The 24,808-nt window shown below is 39.1% G+C and overlaps 1 protein-coding gene and 1 long non-coding RNA gene across 2 annotated transcripts in view; one reads left to right on the top strand and one right to left on the bottom strand.

The window, feature by feature from the left end:
- The window catches only part of LOC133551682 (uncharacterized), a 26,581-nt gene extending 13,717 nt beyond the window's left edge, over positions 1–12,864 (bottom strand). Inside the window, exons 1-2 of the long non-coding RNA XR_009806544.1 lie at positions 12,630–12,864; positions 12,453–12,496 (exon numbers count right to left, since the gene is read on the bottom strand). This is a non-coding gene — a long non-coding RNA (uncharacterized LOC133551682). The remainder of the gene's footprint in view (positions 1–12,452; positions 12,497–12,629) is intronic.
- The window catches only part of gpat2 (glycerol-3-phosphate acyltransferase 2, mitochondrial), a 271,043-nt gene that overhangs the window by 65,483 nt on the left and 180,752 nt on the right, over positions 1–24,808 (top strand). The gene's annotated exons all lie outside the window — the stretch shown is intronic.

Genomic DNA, 24,808 nt, shown 5'->3' on the forward strand with positions numbered 1-24,808 from the left:
ATTTCCTTATAGTTTTATATTTTGACTTAAACTATGTTGGTTTCCTTGTCTATCATGATAGCATCATACAATAAATACCACAATTAATTTTGTTGGCAAATAATTTTTCAACAAACTTTTTTGCAAAGTAACTAATCAAAACAAATGCACGTTGACAAAAATTATGACTGAATGAACTTGAGACTTCATCCAAGAAACAAAATGTTGACTGAAAGGAAATCCAATATTATTTAATTTTGTTTTGTAGAGAGTAGGGACAAGTTGGGGAATGTGTCCAGTGTAGGTATTTTGACTGTGATTGAGGAGGTCTAATCAGAACTACTGTCTTTGTGATGTAGGAATGTTGGATTGCCCTGTACAATTTGTATAACCACATTGTTTAACATCAACATAAAGTGAAGCAAAAGCTTGAACAGCACTAGAATGTTTTGTTTAAGTTAAAACACAAGTGAATAAACATGGATATATTATGTCACTGGTCCCCAACCACAGGCCACAGATGAATGTTCTATAATTTTTCATTTATTTATTTATTTTAAAATTAAATCAACACAAAAAACACAAGATTCACTTACAATTAGTGCACCAACTCAAAAAACCTCCCTTTTTCATGACCCCCCAAAAAAATAGAACCCCTCCTCTCGCGGGACAAATTATCAAGCGTTGACCGGTCCGTAGCTACAAAAAGGTTGGGGACCACTGTATTATGTGACTCCAATACGGAAATCTTGCACCTTCCACCACACCATAAGGCTCCACTCATTACAGTCTTAGGCATCACAAGTCTTCAATACTTAAAGTTTTTGCCCGAGTCCTTTCTGAATGGCTGTGGAAAAGCTGTAGGGAAGGTTTTTTTTCTTTGCGTTCTTACCCGTTTCTTTCGTTCGGGCACTGTCAGTTGACATTAGGGGTGTCTTGACACAATTTTTTCTCTTCAATATAATACCGACATTCGAGCCTTGAGTACTGACTGATACCAATATTGATCTGATACCATATCAGCACAAATCATGTATACTTTTATTTTGTAGTGTGGAATGTTAGAAAAGGCTTGATCAAGTGTAAATATTCCAACAGGGATCAATGGTTGGTATGGAAACTTTAACTTATTATCAAAACGAGAAGACGAGCAACAGTCAACAAACACACACATTTACTACTAATACATGAGCGGTAATGCTTTCAACAACCTTACTAATTGCTACTTTTGAGTGCTTTTTAAGTGTTTGTAGTCTTTTTACACAATTTATTTTTTAATCTGAGTCCATAGAACAAAGCAAACTCACCATTCGTGCAAAGCTAACGGTCCGCTTATAGCGAGTGACGTGAGACTGCCTCCACTCAACTCCACATCTAGTTGTCAAAAGTTTGTGTCTCAGCCAGCAAGTGATCGAGCTAGAGTGGAGAATTTTGTCGCAATATACTTATCATGAAGCAGATAATCAGCTGGATACAATTATCCTTAGCAAAATGCACGCCTTTGGCACACCAGTGCCTAGCAAGCAGACATGGCAATCTTTTCAGATGAGGCCGTAGCTGCATCCTGGGCCTCTTCATCCTGCCACCTCATCACAGCCAGAAAAGTGGACCTTGGTTGGACGGCGCAGCAAGCGGTCCTGAGGACGTCGGCCCACAAGTTGTTCTCCCTCCATGCTGCCAGAGAGCGGAGCTAATCCCCTGCTAGATCATACCAGGTTTCCTCTTCTTGTTTGCAGCCCTGATCACCTTACAGTGTCGCCTGGGCCCTGTACAGTCACCACCCTCATCCCCCTCCGTCACGCATCGTCGACCCACTAAGTCAGGGGTGTCAAACTCAAATACAGAGTGGGCCAAAATTTAAAACTGAACAAAGCCGCGGGCCAAGGTTGAACAAATTAACCTTTTAATAGAGACCCAAACACGTTTTGCATTGAATATTAAATAACCAAGGCTTATGTAGCTTTATAGTCACATACAAAATTGAGTTTCAAATTATAATAATGAGTAAAAAATATCAATGGCATATCAAATAAAATGTAAATAAGAATTGGGGGAGCGGGGTTTGGAGGTAGCGGGGGTGTCCCAGAAGAGTTAGTGCTGCAAGGGGTTCTGGGTATTTCTTCTGTTGAGTTTATGTTGTGCTACGGTGCGGATGTTCTCCCGAAATGTGTTTGTCATTCTTGTTTGGTGTGGCATATATTTGTAAAAGTGTTAACGTTGTTTATACGGCCACCCTCAGTGTGACCCTTATGGCTGTTGATCAAGTATGCTTGCATTCACTTGTGTGTGTTAAAGCACCATATATTATGTGACTGGACCGGCACGTACGCCCCCAATATTGTTGTCCAGGTGGAAATGGAGAGAAATTCGGAAGAATGGTTGCCCCAGGAGATTTTCAGGAGGGGCACTGAACTTTGGGAGTCTCTCGGGAAAATCGTGAGGGTTGGCAAGTATGAGTATCGGCAGTGAATGCAGTGTTACAGAGGCATTCCCGCTGTACAGTATAATACCCGTGGGCCAGCTCTAATCTTAATTTGATATTACCTCAAGGGCCAAATGAAATTACACAGGGGGCCAGAGTTTGGCACCCATGCACTAAGTCATACCCATGGAAGATTAACTTTACCCCGGCTCCATGGAAGAAGAAACCTGTGGTCTGGGCCTCCCGTCACTTAAGCCTCCCTCATGGTCCGGAATGAAGGTCTGGATCACAACCACCGGAGCCTTAGTGGAAACCACTGCTCGCCATCTGCACCAGGTGACCCCCCTGCCCCCTTCAACCACCCTTGTCATCGTTGACTCTATAGAAAAGAACGTGCGTGTGAGAGGAGTTCTCTTGCTGTCATTCCCAGTCGCCAATGTTGCTAAAATAGCAGGGCAAATCTCCAACATTCTCAATTTACACCCACAGGTGAGCAGGATAATAACCCAATCACACTCGTCGGGATTTCGTTGCTCTTTTTAACTCTTTTAATCGTACACATTCAAGTGTTTTTATCTCTGGCCCCACCCCGATCCGTGGCGGAGGAATAGGTCGGTCCACTAGACAACTTAGCCTGAACACTTGGCTCGCACCTGCCTGTGTCTCCCGCAACAAGGATTCTGTTGCCAATTTCGATTCTTTCTGGGAAAGAATACATATTTTTAATGTTGATGGGCCAATAAGCTCAAAACTGGACTTGGACCTCATTTTGCCACAAACAATTAATTCTCTCCATCATCACTCGCTGAAAATGATACAGATCACATTCACACAACACTGTGAATATCAAAACCTTAAACCACTTCCAAAACATCACTCCCCATTAGTTACAGTCGCACATTTACCTATTATTATTAACATGGCACTTTTAAATATTTGATCTCTGGTCAATAAGTATTTTATTATGAGCGATTTGATTGTAGACCACAAACTAGACTGCTTGCACTTAACTGAGGTATGGCTGGGTACAGATGCACCAGTTGTTCTCGCTGAGCCCTCTCCATTCTTTTTTAACTTTGCTCTTTCAATCAGAAGTGGTAGGGAGGGAGGTGGTACACCAACAATTTCCACACATTCCCTAACATCCAAATTAATTTTATTTGATCACTCTTTTTGGACAGCATGATGGTGGGGGGGTTAGTGCATCTGCATCGCAATATGAAGATCCTGAGCAGTCCTGGGTGCAATCCCGGGCTCGGGATCTTTCTGTGTGGAGTTTGCATGTCCTACCCGTGATTGCGTGGGTTACCAACGGGTAATCCGGCTTCTTCCCACTACCAAAGACATGCACCTGGGGATAGGTTGATTGGCAACACTAAATTGGCCCTAGTGTGTGATTGTGAGTGTGAATGTTGTCTGTCTATCTGTGTTGGCCCTGCGATGAGGTGGCGACTTGTCCAGGGGTGTACCCCGCCTTCCGCCCGATTGTAGCTGAGATAGGCACCAGCGCCCCCCGCGACCCCAAAGGGAATAAGCGGTGGAAATGGATGGATGGACTATACCACTTTTGAATATCATGCAATTGTTTTTAGCAGCCACTTAGTTTTGTGCATCACTGTTTATAGACCACCCCAAAAAATGTGCTGCTCTTTTAATTGAGTTTTAATCAATCTTTTACTCAACGTATAATGTGATCATTTTAGTTGGTGATTTTAATTAATTGATAATGTTTTAGACCCTGTTTTAAGGGAATTTTTAAAGGAGCCATATGTAGAGATTTCATGTCAAGTCATCCTTTAATGGCCCGGATATGTCAAAAGCATTTATAAATCATGTTCTTTTAGTCATTTCAAAAGTAGATCTACAGCCCCGAAATCTTATTGTTTTCATTTCAATGCCCTGCCTGCCACCGCTTGATCAATTAGTCAGTAAAATGTCCCCTCTTTAGTTTTGGGTGTACATTAGGCTGCTAAGCATGCTCTACTTATTTTTACTAGTATAACCATTTTTAGCGTTGGTTGTAGTTTATTCGTCTGTTTTTTGATAGTACTGACTATAACTATATGAATGCCATTTGTTGTGATATTGTACGCATACGTACATTGCATACTTCTTCCTGAAAATAGCCTAATTTCTGTATAAAATGTGTTTTCTAGAGATTTTTTATTGACAAAACGCATATATATTGAGTTATTATGGTCCCAGCACCTCAACTTCTAGTAAGAGGCAGTGGCAGTTTGAAGTTTTTTGGAGTAGCCCATCAACACACAAAAATGTCTACACTTTTCAGATGACAATTTGTGTACTTCAACATTTGCACTACTCTTAACAAAAAAGGCCCATCGATTGCAGCTGATAATGTGTGTTTGTGCTACAATAAGCATTTCTATTTCTTTCTTCTTTTTTTTTTAAAGCGTTACGTTGTTACAAAATGCTATTTTTTAAGAATTTTGTTTCATGCCCCTGTGACATGCCCTTGTTTAATTAATAAATCTGTTAATTACAACTATATCATATCATACCATCACCAAAGTAATTTAATACTTTTCTTGAAAAATAAAAATATCAAAACTGAAAATAAATACAGCATCTTAAAGAGGCTGCTGTTTGCAACTTGCTCACTTACAATTTTCTAACAAAATGAAAGAACACTACAAGGTAGTTTATCTTTTCATTAATGGTTTAAGAGAACACCACTTTAGTGTTGATATTCTTCACAATTGCTAACTATATAAAATAAAATAAAAATTGCTTATTTGTTTGCCGTTCATGCTTGTCACTCACTGCTGTCTCGTACCCTCGTAACACAGGGACCGCATGCACATAATCAAAAACAGTCCAAGAGAAGCAACTAACCAATTTGTAGTCTTGTAGTAATGATCAAATATATTCAATGATAGCTATCATTAGCGAGAAACACACTAAGTTATTGCTCATGCACATGTATGAAAATAGTTGCATCATCAAGTGCTAAAAGCCGTACGTTGCCAGGATATAATGATATGCATGTGTGTAAAAGTTGCAAACGGCCTTTTTTGTGGGATCCCACTGAATTTTCCAATGACTGATACAAATCCCAATTTGTCATCCTGGGTACTTAATACCTTTAACAACCTATAAACATCGCTGGTCATTCTGGCATGTGTATAAGTAGCATTATAATCGTTAAAGTAATTGCATGTGGAGTGATTTCAGTCATGTAATGTGACTGATATCATGTGTAGCTCAATACATGGCATGACATAGTATTACTTGACCAGAGGTGGGTAGTAACGCGCTACATTTACACCGTTACATCTACTTGAGTAACTTTTGGGATAAATTGTACTTCTAAGAGTAGTTTTAATGCAACATACTTTTACTTGAGTATATTTATAGAGAAGAAACGCTACTTTTACTCCGCTCCATGTATCTACATTCAGCTCGCTACTCGCTACTGATTTTTATAGATCTGTTATTGCACGCTTTGTTTTTGTTTTGTCAGACAGACCTTCAAAGTAGGATCTATCACATGCCTGCGTTTCACCAATCAAATGCAGTCACTGGTGACGTTTGACTCCATTTCACCAATCACACAGAGCCAAGCGGTCACATGACTAACTGCACACTTTTTTTAATAAACCTTTATTTATAAATTTCAACATTTACAAACAGTTGAAAGTAATAATCAAAGTAAGTATAAAAATAGTACAGTATAAAAACCGTACAAAACAGCGCCAGGGTGTTGTAAATTCAAAGTACCTAAAATAGAATACAAAAACATTTTAATATAAAATAAACAAAGTGGAAAGCCTTAAGCTCACTCAATCTCAGTAAATAACTTAAATTTGGAACACAGCATCATCGTTTTCACAGTTTTTTGGTTGTTAGAGGTAGAGTGTTTTAATGTAGTGTTCTAAATCTTTTGTAAAGGCACCAAAAACAGGTCGGGTATTGAGAAACTTACATTTATGAATATAAAACTTAGCCAATAGTATAATGAGGTTTCAAAGGTAAAATTCATTTTCAAATTTTTTTTCAATCAAGTGTAAAACCAAATAAATATTTTTTAATGTATATTATTGTTTTAGTTGCTTAAGAGGTATTCCTGGCTCTGAATTTGTTTGTTGCTATTTTTATGTTTTAGTGCATTACTTGTTGCCGTCATCATTAAACGAACAGGTTACTCATCAGTTACTCAGTACTTGAGTAGTTTTTTAACAACATACTTTTCTTTTACTCAAGTAAATATTTGGGTGACTACTCCTTACTTTTACTTGAGTAATACATCTCTAAAGTAACAGTACTCTTACTTGAGTACAATATCTGGCTACTCTACCCCCACCTCTGTACTAGACTATAAAAAGCTGGGAAATTATTTTTAATTGAGGGTTGCGTTAGGCCCCATTATAGCACTGTTTATATATGTATAAGTGCAAATGTGTGTTACTATGTACAAGGGTTGTACGTATACCGGTTCTTATAGAGTACTGCGCTACGAAATAATTAAAAAGGATACTGTACTTCCTTTGCAAAATACCGGTACTGTTTTTTTCATCTGCATGCTGCCTTGCGGCGGTGACATACAGAGCTGAAGTTAGGTGTGTCAGCGCGCACACACACACTGCGCATAAGCAGAAACAGTGAGGAGAACAATGGCAAATACAGGTAATTGTACTGGTTGATAAAAAGGCTGCATGAAGCGCAGATGGATGTATTTGGGCTTTAAAACTATCGATAAAGATTACGCTTTTAATACAGAAGTACCACGTTGCAAGCAGCGCTTTAAAACATGGTTCGCTAAAGGTGGCAAGGCAGTGAAGGTAATGCAGTTAACTAGCTCCCCTGCTGTGAACATGGAGATACACAGACGCCCACACAGTAGTTTGGCCTGATGCCAAATATTAGCCGAGACAAAACTGCTGATGTAGCACAAACTAAAACAAGTGAAATGACTGAAAAATGCAACAAATTGCTAGAATCTTTGTTTTATCTTTTACATAGTGTGTTTTACCTGCTACATGTATTAACAGTGTACTTTTAGCCATATTATTGTTTTTGGTATTGACTAATTAGTGTATTAAAGCACAGACCAAGAGTGGCAACAATAAATCATAAAGCCTTTAGTACAATGTCAAAAAGCTTTCTATTCTATTCTACTCTAATTTTAAATTATGGCTGGCTGTATGTAATTTATTTATGTAAATTGTTCTTTGACTACAAAAAGAAAAGCTCATTGTGTGTAATGCCTTTTAATTGTTATGCTAATCTTCTAAAATTATTCTTTGAATGCACAAAGAACCATATGTTTCATGTATTGTAAGTTTTTTTGTTAAAACTAAGTCAATTTTTTTTTTTTGTGGTCCCTTTTTATTTTGAAAAATATCAAAATACATTTTGGTGTCAGGACAAACCTACTGTGTACTTTGAGTGTTAATCGTGAAGTTGTGTGATTTAGCACGTTATTCCAATTTTTTTTGTGCTACTTAAATGTGTATGTGCTAATAAATGTTTTCATTTAGTAGCACCTGGGCTCCGAGTGAAAAAGCTAAAAATACAGACCTGTCTCAAGTTTTTTTGAATACGATGACACAAGCTTGGCACACTTACGGTATCTTTGGCCAGCTTCACCCATTCCTCTTTGCCAATTCATCTTTGCAGCACCTTTCAAGCTCATCAGGTTGGATGGCATCTTAAGTTTTCTCCAGAGAGGTTTAATCAGACTTAAGTCTCTGCTCTGGCTAAGCCACTCAAAGACATGTGCAGAGTTGTCTTGAAGCCATTTTTTGATATTTTGGCTGTGTGTTCAGTCGTTGTCCTGCTGAAACATGAACCATCGGCCCAGTCTGAGTTCAGGAACACTCAAGATGGTAAATGCGTTGTACTTGTATAGCGCTTTTCTACCCTATTTTAAGAAGCCCAAAGCGCTTTGACATTATTTCCACATTCGCCCATTCACACACACATTCAACACACTGACGGTGCCATGCAAGGCACTCACCAGGACCCATCAGGTGCAAGGGTGAAGTGTCTTGCCCAAGGACACAACGGACGTGACTTGGATGGTAGAAGGTGGGGATTGAACCAGCAATCTGAGGGTTGCTGGCAACTTCGCCACGCCGTCCCCAAGAGCTGGCTTTCATCTGATTGCAGTAGAATGGAGGTCATTTACAGTTTTGTAGCCAACAACAGGCTTACTCATACAGCGATTTGCAACTAAGGCAACACCATTAGATCCTCCTTTCTCATTGCCAGAGTAATACACTATGTAACCATCATTTGCTGTAAAGTGCCCTTTCTCTGAGACAGTTTTACTTTGTTGCATGCAATCTCGCAAAGTACAAGTTCCAGGGTTCCACTTTGTAGCAGTGTTCTGCCGCTAGGGGAAAATAAAAAATGGCCTACCCGCGCTTATGTCTCCCGGAAAACATCTAGCATGTATGTAGATATCTGCCAACATCACGGGTGGGAAAACGTCACAATTTGGGGTAACTTTGAAAATGCTTGTTTGTTTTTGAAATATGTCCTTAATGCCACCATGGCTGGAAATTGTGGTGGAAACAACAGCATTTACTCAATTCTAGCAGGCGGAGGATCTGAGCTGGTGGTGCCTGTCAAGACAGATGGCATTGCAGGTGAGGAAGGACCTGGGTACCAACCTCACTGTTTTGCCCTTGGAAACTTACATGATGACAAAGCACTGCCAGCCCAGCACACCAAGGTAAAACCTCTGGCTTTGGAGGGGAAAGGAACGGGCAACCACACCATACCCAGCCCTATACTTTACCTGTAGCTTCAGATGATAATCAAGACAAAGTCAATGTGGAAGTTGGAGGAAAGGGAATTAAACTCAGAGACCCCCAAGGTTGTCATGTCAAATGTTATTAGTTGTCTTACTCAGAACAGGTCAGTATAAAACTTTCAGCCTCATCTAAAAAAAAAAAAGAAGTACCTGGTTAACTGTTTCATGACAATTAGGGCCGCACAATTGATCGATATCAAGGTTTTAATTAGTGTGATAAAACCCTCGCCAATCAGAATTGTTAAGCCTTGCTTCAAAGAGGGAGAAAAACATCTCACTCTGTGCATCGCACCCAGCACATGAGCGCGTTTATTAAACAGCCGAATTACTTGAACACTGTGGGCCCTCTTTTCAGTCATTCACAATCTTTGTTAGGCGAAGGCCAGCTCGTTCACACATGAAGGAAGCACGAACAGACAGCCTTACAACTCGCAACTCGCCAGTAAAAAGTGCCGCAAGGTAGCAAAAATTTTAAGGAAAAAAATATGATTACAATCCCAAATGTCCTGTTGTGTTAATATTTCAGCTTCCAATTGGATAGGCAATATATGCCCATCAACATGCACGAACGTGCGAAAATGCCAAGATCACATGATGACAAACACAAAACAATCTCTGACCTAATTTTTTCCAATTGGGAAAAAAAATGTACTTTAAGATTTTCAATATCAATTTAAGTTAAATGTTTGCTTACAGAATGAGAGTCCATTTTATTTGTGTGTTTGTTTACTGCACATAGGGCTGGGCAAGAACGACAAACACATTTCGGCAAAACATCCGCACTGCAACACAACATAAACACAACAGAACAAATACCCAGAATCCCATGCAGCCTAGAGTCCCCGGGCTACCACCAAACCCCGCCTCCCAATTCTGCCGCCCCCTTCCTCCCGCTTATGAGTTTTGCCGTATATAACAAGGCCGGCACGCTGTTAATTTGATGTTAAGTCGATAGTGATGACATGTAGTAAAAGGCGGTAAAGGCAGCGCTAACACAGAACCCTCATGGTATTGTTAACTGGGTGTAAATCAGTATTAATATTTGGACAACACTTAGTTGTCGGGAGATGCACTTATATACGGGTGTCTCCTGGATAAATGGGGAGAATCGACTACTATGTTGCTAGCGTGGGTAAGCCGTTCAAAGAAGGTGAACCCATTAAACGTGCATGTTAGAATTTTTAAGTAATCTTTTCTTGCGGCCCAACCTCACCCAGTGTCTGCATCCAGTGACCCCCAGGCAAATTGAGTTTGAGACCTCTGCCCTAGAAGATGCAGAAAAGCTCGTCCATGCCTTTGTCTCGTCCGGGTTGGACTACTGCAATGCTCTCCTCATCGGGATCCCTGCCAAGAGCATCCAGCAGCTCCAGTATATTCAAAACAGTGCTGCTAGGATCCTGATGAGAATGAGATGATCAGAATTGAGTATAAGGTCTTCCTCCTCACCCATCAGTGCATCCACGGATCCGCCAAATAATCCTCCTTCTCCTTTTCTCCCAGCGAGCTTGATTGAACCTTTTGACTCAGCTGCCTTGGTTCCAATGCCTGACGCCACAGGCACTCACTAGCTCTCATTCATCAGCTCGCGGTAAGACCAAGCGCATTGATTTACTTTTCTTTTGACTTGTCTTTATTACTTGTATGAATGTACTGTCGAGAGAGTGAGTATATCAAGTTTTGGCATGATCATTTTCGAACTTTCTATCCATTAGTTAAAGTCCCCTGTTAACTGTCCTTCCAGGACCTCCCATAAAGAACAGAAAAAATATAATAGCAAGTTTTCTTAAAGCAGAACAAGGCAATGAAAGTCTAAAAGTAATGATTGTAATAAAAATGTGAGATTTCTTTAAAAAGTAGACACATGGCTTTCAACATGAACATGTGTGTGACAAATTAAAATTTACGAATTTTCCTGAATTTTGCATCCCTGCATGGTATTGTAGAACTTATATATCTGATAATTGTGTAATTGGCAATAACTTTTTTTTTTTTTTTTTTAAAGGCTGAAAAAGAGTAGTGCTTTTTTTTTAAGACAAATATTTGTAATGGTACAGTCTCGTTATAAGTTTCTTTTTACATTTTTTTGCTCTCATTTTCCATTTTGTCCTTTTTTGTATGTTTTCATTCTTTCAATACCCATAAAATAATTAGATGTCCTCTGCAAATGGCCTCTGGGACAATTTTTGTCGACCCATGTTTTCTTTACAATAAATTATTCTCCTTTCTCTGAATGTTTGAGTTAATTTCGGCGGTACTTTAAATTACAGATGGAAAAACTTCCAAATTGAGGTTGTTTATTGATATTGTCCACAATGAAGTTACTGTAAAACTAACCACATGAAATAAAGTACATTAATATACACAAAGTGCACATGCACTTAAGAATAAAGGGGGTCCTATTACTTGTTTTTCTTGTTAGTATCTGTTTTCGTGTGTTTGTCATCCCTATGAATCCAATAAACTTGAAATCCAACCATGGAGGCATGGCAGATCTTTCCTTCTTACAAACTTGTTCTAAATGAGCCAAATTTGAGACTTTAGTGACTTATTTACATCCGCTGATATCCCTCATTTATGGTAGAGTTTTACCCAAAGAGCTTTGCGCAAGTCCGCCATTTTTATTCAGTTGTCGTTCAAAGTTGTCACCGAGTTCTTTATTTTCTCTCCCCCCTTGTTGTGGTGCAGACTGGCTCGTACATGCACATGCATCCTGCGCTGTTGCCATTTCTCCCGTCCAAAAGCAGAACCTAGTAACTCACTTCTAGAGATACCCTTGAGATACTACGTTTTTCTGTTGTATCTACGCAGTTACAGTATGTGGTAGTTTCTAGGTCCTGCCATGCACATAACAGCTTACTTACGGAACAAATTACAATATCGCATACACTAATGTAAAGCATATCACCTAATAACTCCAAAATTATTATCAGCTCAGTTTTGACCAAAATTGAGTTACTGGGTTTTGCCTAATAAAACGTTGCGTGTAGTTCTAACTTTTATTTGTTAGTAAACTCAAAGTGGAAGCACTAAAAACAACAACACCTCGGACAGGGAGGTGACTCGGGCTGCGTTTACACTACCAATAAGGTTAACCAGGGTAAATCACACCTAATCTTAGATTCCTGCCCCCCTCCGTCAGCTGGCGCTATGCGACCTACTACGCATGCACTGAGAATGCGCACGTCATAGTCATCTCCAGTGTTGCTTTGTGTTCAGGTTCTTAAATGTAACTTATCTGAACAATATCCAGTGATGTGGTATTTCACCTACCTGGAATCCAGTGTGCTGTGTGGCCCTGTTGTAGTGAATCACACCTGAGACATTATAAATTAAGAAAATCTTTCTTAGACACGTAAACAATGTGATAAAGAACATTTAACATTAATCTAGGGATTTAGATATGTTATTTAGATATAGAAACTTACATGATGACAAAGCACACACTACCTTTTTTTTCACACCCACGGGAGCTCGCATTCTCATAGACTCTCCTTTGACAAATGGACACGATTTTTTGCTAGGTAGCATCACAGCTGACCTGGACATTGGAAGGTTCTCTTGCCGTCTAAGAAGTGTATGCTGCAAGCTCTTTCTCCTCAGGTATTCATGTGTGATTTCCACAAGCGTCTGTCCATGTAGAAGAAGGAGAAACACGGGCATGTCTGGATGACTCGCCTTCTTATTTCAGTGGTTAGCTCTGACCTTTATCATGTAGCTGGCTGTGGCGTGTTCTTTCTGACATCACTTCTTGTGTGGGCGAGGTCTTTCTGGCGTCACTTCCTCTCCAAACTCAATTTGTAATCAATCAATGAGTCCATACAAAGCTAAGTGCCGGAGATTCAAGAATTACATGGCTGACTTACTTGGTAAAAATTTGTCCAAGGAGGGGGACCTTAAACGCTGGTTTAGTGTGGCTGAAACGGGGCTTAGGCTAAATAATTATTAAGGGGTTAAACGGCTTAGTGTAGACATGGCCTCAGTCAAAGGGAGATTGGCCTTTGGAGGACTTTGGAATGTAAATTAGACCGCCTACAAAATTGTGCATCCTTAAGAGACAGTCAAAAAGCGGCTGGTAGATGGTCTTTAAGTATATGTAATGTAGACAACAAGAAAGTGTTTACAATGTAAAAAAAAATAATAGCAATAAAAATAGCTTGCTATAAACTTAAAAAAAAACTATGTAACTATACAGGATAAAGGTTGGCAATTTTGCCCCTAGCTTAATGCTAACATACAATGGGATATCTCACTGACAGTCTAATTAAATCTAGCATTGCAATGGTTTTAAACTTGTAAAAGTGTTTAACAAATATATATTTTAACAGCATAATTGACTTAAAATAGCAAATGTATTTGTACTTTCTGGGATGTTATTCACCAAACTCTGTGGAAACGAATACTGACTTCTATTTTTGTACTATTGAGCATAATATTACTTTCTTATAATGCCAAACCTTATAAAAAAAACAATCATTATTTGTGACTGACTGCCAAAAAAAGCAATGTATGGTTGTAATTTACATTTAATAAAAACGCCTTTTTCTTGTGTCAAGAAAATGCACATTCCATAATATTTTATAATCAAGTTCACTTATTATTATCACTTGTTTTTTACACAGCAGTACCTTATTTAATTTTCTTTGCTCTGCCAATGACTTATCTACCATTCCAATTCTGATACATCACAAATCAAGTATAACTTCCAATAATATTTCATTTCTCTAAAATACTGGTTTAATAAAAACATGCTTGTTTTTAATATTAAAACATGTTCTATTATGTTTGGCACAAAGTATTGTTTATCCTATTTATTTGAGTTGCATATTCATTTTAAGGATGGAACTCCACCATAACGAGTTTATGTATTTAAATACCTTGGTCTGTGGATCAACCCTGAGCTTACCTTTACACCCCATATTGATTATATTTGTTGGAAGATGTATAACTGTTTAAGCTCCCTCTACGGATCAATTTATTGTTTTTAATTTTTAGTTGGGGGGAAAAATCACCTTACAATTTGTTAGTTCCCATACTAATTAAGCTGATGTTTACCAAAACAGCACTTAACATGCTGTGTAATTCTTTATTCATATTTGTATATGCAAGGCCGTTAATTGGCTTAGTCCTAAATCGAGGCATCAGGTTTTGTTTCTTTTTAAATGTATTTACTTACATATTCCACTATACTTAAAACAACTTTTAGGTCAGTCAACAGCTACACATTGTTTTGGACATATTGAATCATCAATTTCTTCCAGTACCGAAAATTCATAGGGAAATAGGCTAAAGGTCCTTCAAGTTTAAAGTCTAATCTAAATCTCCCTGCTTCTTCAAAGTTGCCATATGTAGTAATGTGGCCAGAAATGGTACTGCAATCATGGTCAAAATTATGTAGTCCCCTCCCACTCTTCATGACAGAGGTTGCCAGATACGCAATGGCAATCGACGAGTCATAAACTGTATGTTTCTCTGGTTTAAGCTTCTTGCAAGATGGTTTACTAAGTAATTACCGTATTTCTCTGAGTACAAGTCGCTCCGGAGTATAAGTCGCACCTGCCGAAAATGCACAATAATGAAGAAAAAAAACATATATAAGTTGCACTAGAGTATAAGTCGCATTTGTATCAAATTTATTTGATAAAATCTAACACTTAGAAAATATATTAGAAAGGCAATTTAAAAATAAATAAAGAATAGTGAACAACAGGCTGAATAAGTGTACGTTATATGACGCATAAATAACCAACTGAGAAGATGCCTGGTATGTTAACGTAATATATTATGGTAAGAATCATTTAAATAACTATAACATATAGAACATGCTATACGTTTACCAAACAATCTGTCACTCCTAATCGCTAAATCCGATGAAATCTTATACATCTAGTCTCTTACGTGAATGAGCTAAATAATATTATTTGTTATTTTACAGTAACTTGTTAATAATTTCACACATAAGTCGCTCCTGAGTATAACTATGAAAAAAACTGCAACTTATAGTCCGAAAAATACGGTATGTCACAATTTACTGATGTTGATTAGACAAATGTATTCGTAAAGTTAGGCAGCAATATTTTCGCCGGGAGTCGGGACAGATTGTTGGCATTACCCTGCTTAAATGTCTACTTTGACTGCATGGACCACCATCAAAATAATTATGTATAATAATATATTATATATCATTACTTTACATTACATACTACGAGAGCTGGGGCAGTCAGACCACAACCTCGTTTACCTCAACCCCTGTTATGTGCCTCTGGTTAAAAGACAGCCTGTGACCAAAAATACAGTGAGAAGGTGGTCAGAGGGGGTCCAAGAAACACTACAGGGCTGTTTTGAGGTAACTGACTGGCAGGTGCTCATGGAGAGGACATTGACGGGCTCAGTGTGTGTCAAAGACTATATCAACTTCTGTGTTGACTCAAACGTCCCATCAAGGACGATCACCTGCTACCCAAACAACAAGCCATGGGTGACCGAGGACATCAAAGCCCTATTGAATGAGAAGAAGAGGGCATTCAATGCTGGTCACAGGGAGGAGGTGAAAAGAATTCAAGGGCGGCTGAAGACCAATCTCAGGGATGCCAGTGAGAACTACTGGAGGAAACTGGAAGGGAAGCTGAAAGACAACAACATGAATGCGGTTTGGAGAGGTATGCAGACCATCACTGGCCTCAAACCGTCGGGAAGGAGGGGGGTGGACAGAGACAAACAGAAAGCCAATGAGCTAACCAGTTCTTTAACAGACTGACAGACCAATGTTCATGCCACTGTGTGCAACACTGGGGCCCCGCAGGGGACAGTCCTCTCCCCCTTCCTCTTCACCATCTACACCACCGATTTCCACTATCAGTCAGAGTCCTGGCACCTTCAGAAGTTTTCTGATGACTTTGTGATGGTGGTGGGGTGTATTAAATATGGTGATGAGGAGGAATACAGGGCACTTGTGGAGGACTTTGTCACATGCTGTGGAAAGAATCACTTCCAGCTCGATGTGACGAAGACCAATGAGCTAGCTGGTTGTGCACCTGGGAAGGAGGAGTACTCCAGAAACCCCTGTTGACATCAGGGGTGTGGATGTGGACATGGTTGACGATTATAAATACCTCGGAGTACACATTGACAACAAGCTGAATTGGTCAAAACAGGCTGAGGCACTCTACAAGAAGGGTCAGAGCCGCTTCTACTTCCTCAGGAGGCTAGGATCCTTCGTCTGTACGAAGATGTTCTACGAGTCAGTGGTGGCGGGCGCCTTCTTGTACGCCGTGGCCTGCTGGGGCAGCAGACTAAGAGCGAGGGACGCAAGGCCAGTAACATGGTGGGATCTGAGCTAGACTCTGGTGGTGGTTTCAGAAAGAAGTCATCTAGCAAAGCTCCTAGCCATTATGGACAACACATCCCACCCACTACACTCGGATCTGGTGTAGAGAATGAGCACGTTCAGTGGAAGGCTCAGACTCCCTAAATGCAACACGGAACAACACAGGAAGTCCTTCATACCGACAGCCATCAGACTGTATAATGCATATGTTCCTTTTTGACTGTACTTGAATGTATAAAATAGACTGTATTTATATTCAATTGTGAATAATGCTTTATAATAGACTGTATTTATTTTATTCACATGTAAAAAAAAAAAAAACTTGTTTATTGTGAGCGAACTGTGGTGCTCAGTTTCCCCCAGGGATCAATAAAGTACTTTTTATTCTATTCTATTCTATACCGCATAGACCTACTTGGATGGAAAGCCAAGGCCAACAGTAAAATTACCGCCACGTTTCGTTCAGAATAACTCCATGTCGCATCCAACCTGCATTCTCTTTCATTTATGCACATTACCACCTTTCAGTGCAGAGTTCAATTCTGTGAGCCAACCCACGTTTTGCTAAAACCACGTTACGCATGAATCATATCGTATAATACCATGTCAATACACTAAGTAGAAAATTATTACATGTAATGCATTATATTGTGCCAAGCAAATACCACCCCATTAATAAAGTACTTCGGATTCTGATGTGTGCCTGATGTACATACAGGTCCAGAAACCACAATTAGCTGTGCTAATGTTGGAACACATTTCCTCAGCGTATCAGCATATTGAGAACGAAATAGGCACTAACACTACCCATATTCACTATAGGTTTTATTTGTTGAAAATATATTTTGCCCAGTCAGTTGATGACACATCGACATAATGGCCAACAGGCATATATTTCCCCCTGTTAGCCTATATGTTGATGTGTCATTGACCGGGCTAGCATGCTAAGCTACACTAGTGTGATGGTGCTTCGCTCATAAGCATCCGTTGCACGAACATACTGGCTTTGTTAGGCAAGATCATAGACTGTATTGGACAATATAGTTTACTTACAAAATGTCCATTTCCATTTATGACAAGTAATAAGAAAACGTAAATACCTAAATTGCATATCAAGGAGGAAATTAGCAAGTTAGGCATCATATGAAAAAAATCTTCTCCGCCTCCAATCGTTTCTATCTTTCAAAGGCATCTCCGATACAAATCCTTGTTTAGTTCCTTGCTGTCATGAATACATTGAGAATCGTAACGACGCTTTTTATATTTACTAAGGTCTGACATGTTTAGTAACGTTACCAGTGGCAGTAGCTCGACGAAGAGGGCAGTGCGTAATTGGGAAACTGGATGTGGCACACTCACTGACTTTTTAATTGGTTAAACGGGGGAGGGCGGGGCATCGAAATCACAACTAATAGCATTATTTCGGGGCTTTAAAACTAATTTTGAAATGCGCATATCCCAACTGAACTACTGTTATCAGTAAAAAAGGTATTTGAAAAGAACATGATGTATTAATTTGCTCAAAAAGGTTCATGTATTCTAATTCATATACTCTTTAAAATGTTCTTGTAATCGGACCATATTTTTCGATATATTAGCAAAGGTAAAGATTCCATCTCAAATACCGAAAAATCTGGTCTGATTACAAGAAAATGTGAAAGAGTATTTGACAGGGCCGGGCGACATGACCTTTTAATATCTCAATATTTTTAGGCCATGTCATGATACACGATATATATCTCCATATTTTGCCTTAGCCTCGAATGAACACTTGATGCATATAAACACAGCAGTATGATGATTCTATATGTCTACATTAAAACATTCTTGTTCATACTGCATTAATATTAGGGGTGTAACAGTACACAAAAATTTTGGTTCGGTACGTACCTCGGTTCAGAGGTCACGGTTCGGTTCATTTTCGGTACAGTAAGAAAACAACAAAATATAAATTTTTTGAAAAATTTGCTAAATCTTCCACCACAAATATTTTTCTTAGTGGAATATTTGATGTGAAGTAATCGGAAACTTGGATAGGTCAATAATCCATAATAACATTGATTTTGATTCAGTATTACGTTTTGAGCAATGACCGTTTGAAAGAAAAAAAAACAGCTTTGTTTTATTAGTCAACGTTGCAACTTTTTCTAAATTACATTTAGCCTTTAAGCTTTTGTATTTCACTTTTATTTGTTTTAGTTTATTTTAATAATATTTTTAGAATGTGTTGTGGGCCTTTAAAACATTAGCTGTGGGCCGCAAATGGCCTCCGGGGCACACTTTTGACACCCGTGCTATAGATAATAAAAAATAAAATCTGAAATCTATGGGTAAAAAGCAGAGCCTGGTGACGCATGCGCATTTATCATAACTCTCTCGCTCTCTCTCTCTCTCCCCCTCCCTCATGAATGTTGTCTGCGCACACATTTATTTTTATTTTTTTAACCCCTTCTTAACCCTGAACGTACTTTGAAAATACACGCAACCCTAACTTAAAATGTCGGACATTTGAGGCATTTAAGAAACTACACCTGTACAGCCCCGCAAAAGCGGACATGTCCGGTGAAAAGAGGAGGTATGGTCAGTCTATCGTAGCCCGCGGTCGCTCCTATCATGCCATGTGTTGTTGTTTTTTTTGATTGATTGAAACTTTCATTAGTAGATTGCACAGTACAGTACATATTCCGTACAATTGACCACTAAATGGTAACACCCGAATAAGATTTTCAACTTGTTTATAAGTCGGGGTCCACGTTAATCAATTCATGGGGCCTCGGTGTGCATAGTTTACACAACGTGCAGTGCGCTACTTAATATGTCCGTGTGGAACTCGTTCGATACACCTCGGAACCGAACCGAAGCCCCCGTACCGAAACGGTTCAATACAAATACACGTACCGTTACACCCCTAATTAATATATGCTCATTTTAAACTTTCATGCAGAGAGGGAACTCACAACTGAGTCAGTTTACCAAAACTGTATTTACTAAACAGTTATTAAGCACTGGCACAAACATTCATGTCATTTCAAAACATAAAGTGCAAGATTGTCAGAGACATTTTAAAACGAACTATTAGTGCACTTTTGTGCATGATGTCACTAGGATGACACATCAAAACAACACTAAATTAAAGTGCACTTTTTTTACACAACGTCACTACAATAGTTACAAAACAAATGAAGTGCACTTTTGTGCATGATGTCACACAAAATATTTCAAAAACTGTGAAGTAAAAATGAGCTGCATAATAGGTAATCAAATAGTGTATGTCCTTCGCTATGTAGTAGGTTACTGCGGACTTTATCTTCTTCTGTTTTTGACTTTTTTTGTGTGGAAATGGAAGACGCCAGGCTTAATTGGGTCAGTGCTGGTTGCTTGGGCATTTTGGTGGGTGTGGCACCGGCCGGAGATGTTAACATGCAGAGTTTCAAGCCCTCATTATTCTCTAACCGGTGACTTTTCAAATGATGCTACAAATTAGTAGTGGTGCTAGTTTTTGTAGCAACGCTTTTGCCACAATCATGACATATTATGGTTGTCTGTTCAACATCTTCCCGGTTGAAGCCAAACCAGATGATGGACGTTGTGCTTTTTTTCTTGAGAATTAATTATTCCTTCTCCATTTGTTACCAGATTCACATCTTTCTCTCTTTCATATTACCACTCGCAGTGCTCCGCTTGCACCACCTGCCACAGCTAACGTTACCCATTCCACACTTCTCTGCTCCGCGAGGGCGTATGACGTTGCACGCGCAACAGTATGTGACATATGTAACAAGTTGCGCTTGTTTTATTACTCTGTGAGGAGAGACAAGAAAGTGAGAAAAGCCTGCAGTGTAATGCCCGCAGCTAAAAGCAACTGCGTGTGAACACATACTTAAATACTCACAAAATAGTCATTTTCTATATCGCACTGAGACAAACCCACGATATATCGAGTATATTCGATATATCGCCCAGCCTTGGTGTTTGATTTATTAATGCCTTTTGACTTATCAGGGCCATTTCATGATGACTTGACATGAACATATTACCTATGGCACGTTTAAAGTCCATCCCTTCCTTTTTACTTTTGCGTCAAATTAATTTTCCCGTTTTTAAACAAGTTGTTCCTGTTTCTGATTTTGACGTGGTATTCATTTGCTCCTGATGTTGGATAATTGTATTGAACCTTCAGTAATGGTTTATGTAAATGTGTGTGTTATGTGGGGTGCTGTGGAAGTGGTAGAGCAGTGGGTTTTTGTGTATGTTGAGTTTTGTTGTATTGTGTTTTATGATTCAAGTATTTGCGTGGAGACTCTTCAAAAAACGAGATGTTGCATCTAATGTGGCTACCCTAAATAAAATTGAGATTGAAATTTTAAATGTTGATGGGTTTTTTGATCCTCCATTTAATTGCCAGGCATTTAGCCCAGGCTGCCTTGCTTTAAGCCTAAGTAGTTATGGATGATTATGCAGCATTTGATTGATTGATTGATACTTTTATTAGTAGATTGCACAGTTCAGTACATATTCCGTACAATTGACCACTAAATGGTAACACCCGAATAAGTTTTTCAACTTGTTTGAGTCGGGGTCCAGGTTAATCAATTCATGGTTCTAATCAAGTGACATGCAGACACTCTGTGGACCTGTCCTAGTCTGGAACACTCGGGCTCACTATCCTACCGCAGGCCGTACGCATGGCTCTGCATATCTGCAACTCCTGTGACACGAGTCCCTGTTGTTGTTTTCCTTTGAATCCAGAATTAGATGTGAAAGCACAGAAGGAGAGTCTGATTGTGTGTTCAGCCATTTAATACAGTTTGTCTTACGAATGAGCCTCTATCATGTTGGCTAATTATATTGATTCTATCTGTCAGTCGAGTACAGTATTTTACAAGAACACAGAGCCTGTTGAGTATCCTCATGTCTTGCCTGCTGTGGTTAATCAGCTAGGTCACACAAGGGTCTGTCCAGAAGAGTTTGTCGGTAATTAAAGATTGTGTGGCAGCCGCATGGTTCCCATTAGGCTACAGGATCACATCTCAGCCATGTGACTCAGTTTTGTCAGTCAGTCTCTATTTCCCTGTTTAATACAATTTAAGTAGGAGCTAATTCACTATTACCATTTGCTTGTCTTACTCTGAAGGATTGATCAGTTTTAACGTTTGGCAGAGTAAAACTCTACATGCGTTCTTTTGTTGAAAATTCAAAGGTGCGGTCTTTTGCAAGATTTCACAAGTATGTATTTAAAACAGGTCAGAGGCAAATGTTACATCGTTGGTCTCACTCCTGCAAAAGCATTGTTGATTGCATATGTAAAAATGACAAGCGGATGCCTCCACAAGAGCAAGTTTTTGCAAAAGTGAGCCCCAAAGAAGAAGTATTCACTTTCTTTCCAGCAAAAGAGCAGCTGGGTCATTGAGTCCATGGTTAATGAGTGTTCACGAAGGTGGGGGCCAGTCCAAGTAAAAAGTGACAGAAGGAGACGCTTGAGTGGTTCCATCCATCGATAAGGGAATTTTTTGACAAAACTGTGTGTAGTTAATTAAAATTATTAATATAAAGCAGGTACGTTTAACTTTTTCACTTTAAGTACAGGTGCCTCGCAAATTTAAGAGCAATATGAAATGTCTTAAATAACACAATTGTATTATTAACACTCAAACAATATACATAGTAACACACTCATCAATATAAACACAGTGCCACCATGAGGAAGTCCCTTTTCCTCCCCGATTGCAACCCTTAATTAAACACAGAACATCCATGTCCCGCAGCTTTTTGGAGTCAAGTCACACTACTTCATTTTGTACACACGTACTGAGCTACACATACAGTATCATAACATGACTGACAATACATCTCTTGCAATGACATTACTGTTCATAATAGTATTGGTACACATGCAAGAATAACCAGTGATGTTGACAGGTTTTAATATTGTAATTCCCTGGGATCCACAAGTTGTGATTTGAGGGACTGTTTGCAACCTTTGCGTGGATGCCTTGCGGGCACTAACTTTCTAAAGTATTTTAAGCATCAATCTTGCCTACTTAAGACTTTCAGCATGTAATTATATGAATGTGGCATACGTAACACGTGCGTGAGCTTTGTGTTTTGTTATCTATTGATAGCGACCGGGATAGCTAACATTAGCTATCATTGAATGTGTATAACAATAGAAAGACAAACAAATTCTTTGGACTGACAAGCAATTTTCAATGAATATAATTAGATTTTTTTTTAAATGTCTACACTTTAAAACATTTATTGTCTGTTGAACCTCAAATAGTAACATATGCTAGCCTGTGGTGTTGTTTTGTGTTCTTTTTGTTTGAAAAATTTAACTGTGTCCAAGTTGCAAACAGCGCCTTCAGAAGGGACCTACTGTTATGTTATACTCGGGAAGGAGACAGCACAGCAACGGGATGTCAAGTTAATACTTGATGATTACGTGAAGTGTGTATGCTACTATGTGTCTGCATGAATGACTATATGTGGAATTACCATATGTGAATACCGTGAGGTTTTTTTTTTTTTTTTTTTTTTGGTCCTGTCCAGCTTCTCAGGCAAATCATATAGTTGATGTGGATGCCCATATCGGCTGTTCAGATTTACTATACTTCTCTCATTGCCTTATTTGAATTTGACTTTATTAAATGTTTTTATATTATCATATGGTGCAGCCGGGCCTGCACTTTGATATGACAATTTAATGTTGGTGCGGCCCGCAAGTTTAATATGAACGGCGCTTGACAGCGTCATACTTGCCCACGTCCCCAATTTTCCCAGGAGACCCCTAAATTTCAGGGCACCAATTCTCTCGAAGCCCCTGTCTATTCAAACCATATCAACAATATTCAGGGAGTGCCATAATGGCACTGCCTTTAGCGCCCCCTACATCCTGAACTGGCAGCTTGCAAGCCCAGTTATATGTTGCATCTGGCCATGCAAGACACACGTGTGTTATTGCAAAACATATTTGGTCAACAGCTAAACAAGTCACACTGAGGGTGGCCGTTAAAAAAAAATTTAACACTGTTACAAATATGTGCCAGACTGTGAACCCACACCAAACAAGAATCACAAACACATTTCGGGAGAACATCTGCATCTTAACATAACATAAACACAACAGAAACACAACAGAACAATTACCCATAATCCCATTCAGCCCTGACTCTTCTGGGCTACAATATACTCACTCCCGCTACCACCAACCATCCACCCCCCAACTTCCCTACTTGCGTTGGTTGAGGTGTTGTATATTGTAGCCAGGGAGAGTCAGGGCTGCAAGGGGTTTTGGGTATTCTCTTGTGTTTAAGTTTTTGTTATTCTTGTTTGGTGTGGGTTCACAGTGTGGCGCATATTTGTATTAGTGTTAAAGTTGTTTATACGGCCACCCTCAGTGTGACCTGCATGGCTGTTGAACAAGTACGTCTTGCAGCCCCTGACATTGTTCTGCACAAGTGTCTTACAACATGTTACACATTGGTTGTGTAATGTAGTAGCGTGTGCGATGACATGCAGTAGGGGGTGCGCGAACCCCTGGAGGTACTTAAAGGTATGCCAGGGGCAAGTGAGATTGATAAAAAAGATTATAAAAAAATAGCAGCAATCGATAAATCCTTTATAAATGTATTATTAAATAATACTTCAATGAAATATAAATGTAAGTTCATAAACTGAAAAAATAATACAACAATCCAACATTCAGGGTTGACAGCTAGAATTTTTATGGACATGTTCCATAAATATTGATGTTAAAAATTTCTTTTTTTGTGAAGAAATGTTTAGAATTAAGATCATGAATCCAGATGGATCCCTATTACAATCCCCAAAGAAGGCACTTTAAGTTGATGATTACTTCTATGTGTAGAAATCTGAATTTATAATTGAATCACTTGTTTATTTTTCAACAAGTTTTTAGTTATTTTATATCTCTTTTTCCAAATAGATCAAGAAAGACCATTACAATTTGTTAAATCAGAAACTGATGACATTGTGCTGTATTTTACTTCATCCCTTTTTTTTTTAACCAAAAGTGCTTTGCTCTGATCAGGGCGTACTTGAATTAAAAAAAATGTTCACAGGGGGTAAATCACTGAAAAAAGGTTGAGAACCACTGTTGTAGAGGACGTCAAAGGCAGTGCAGTCACGGCAGCCCTCATTAATGTCGGCCAGGTGAAAATCGGGACAAATTCGGGAAAACGGTTGCACCGGTAGGTTGTCGGGAAGTGCACTGAAATTCTGTAGTCTCCCGGAAAAATCGTGAGGGTTGGCAAGTATGTTGCTAGGGTGGGATAGCCATTCA

This window comes from Nerophis ophidion, linkage group LG01 (genome assembly GCF_033978795.1).
Source record: "Nerophis ophidion isolate RoL-2023_Sa linkage group LG01, RoL_Noph_v1.0, whole genome shotgun sequence".
Taxonomy (NCBI): Eukaryota; Metazoa; Chordata; class Actinopteri; order Syngnathiformes; family Syngnathidae; genus Nerophis; species Nerophis ophidion.